Below are 1,673 nucleotides of genomic sequence, written 5' to 3' on the forward strand. Positions count from 1 at the left end.
ATATCACAATTCCAATGGGTCAGACGTTTACATACACTAAGATAACTGACTTTAAGCAGCTTGGAAAATTCCAGAAAATTATGTCAAGCCTTTAGGCAATTAGCTTCTGATAGGCTAATTGGCTAATTTGAGTCAATTGGAGGTGTATCTGTGGATGTATTTTAAGGCCTACCTTCAAACTCAGTGCCTCTTTGCTTGACATCATGGGAAAATCAAAAGAAATCAGCCAAGACCTCAGAAAATTTTTTTTGGACCTCCACAAGTCTGGTTCATCCTTGGTAGCAATTTCTAAACACCTGGTGGTACCACGTTCATCTGTACAAACAATAGTACGCAAGTATAAACACCATGGAACCACACAGCCATCATACCGCTCAGGAAGGAAATGCATTCTGTCTCCTAGAGATGCACGTAGTTTGGTGCGAAAAGTGCAAATCAATCCCAGAACAACAGCAAAGGACCTTGTGGAGATGCTGGAGGGAACAGGTAGGCAAGTATCTATATCCACAGTAAAATGAGTCCTATATCGACAGAACCTGAAAGGCTGCTCAGCAAGGAAGAATCCACTGCTCCAAAACTGCCATAAAGCCAGAATACAGTTTGCAAGTGCACATGGGGACAAAAATCTATTTATCTATTTATTATGTGTGTGTGTGTATATATATATATACACACACACACACACACACACACACACACACACACACACATATATATATACATACACACATAATAAATAGATTTTTGTCCCCATGTGCACAATTTTACAATTATTTTCTGAAAGGGTTACCACACATTGACCTATATAGGGGGCATGCTGTCACAATGGGAACTGGATGTTTATTAAAGAATACCCATTTCTGAAGTATGAAAGACCAACATCCACAACATTTGTATTTAAAACTGTGTAAAACTGCAACAATTAAAGCAGGTAACCACATGCCCAGATACCTAACATTGATTATATAGTTGATCCTTGCCTGAATGTATTCCAATGGTTTATTGTGCTCACTAGTTTATCCAACAACCTTACTATATGATGGAATTGGTATTAGTTTTGGAGGCTCGAATTCACAAATAATATCCTAACTTAACATTTTGACCTGTTTGAAACCAACATAGATAACCTCTTTCGGAGAAAACAAACATTTGTGTAATTGGACTTCTATTTCAAAGCCTAACAGTTAAACCACATAAATCTGGAAACTAAAAGTCTCTGGATACTAATCACCTAGTTTAATAGATATCTATTGGTAGTTCTAAAACCAACAAGCAGTTTAGATCAAGTCTCAATAAAAAAAAAAAAAAAAAATGTTCAAAGGGAGTATAGTCTTGGTTGTGGTCTAAATTATGGCAATAGACTGAGATTAGTGTGGGGCGCTGCATGCAGAGGAACAGCACGCTCACAATGGGTAAGTGTAATAATCCACAACAAGTGTACTGTTTAAATGAATTATTGATAAAGATCAGTTAATGGGGTAAGCAGCAAGCAGAGGTACATATTTTGATCTTACAACTATCATTTCTCTCTTAGCCCAAACTGTCAGTTTAAGTATTTAGTGGGATTCATCATTCAAACATCTGCATTCTTTTGTACTCACTGCAACTTTCACTCAAGTGTTTTGCGATTCACTGTATTGTAGTAACTCGTACTGTAATCAGACTGAAAATAC

This window comes from Myxocyprinus asiaticus, chromosome 12, assembly GCF_019703515.2.
Source record: "Myxocyprinus asiaticus isolate MX2 ecotype Aquarium Trade chromosome 12, UBuf_Myxa_2, whole genome shotgun sequence".
NCBI lineage: Eukaryota > Metazoa > Chordata > Actinopteri > Cypriniformes > Catostomidae > Myxocyprinus > Myxocyprinus asiaticus.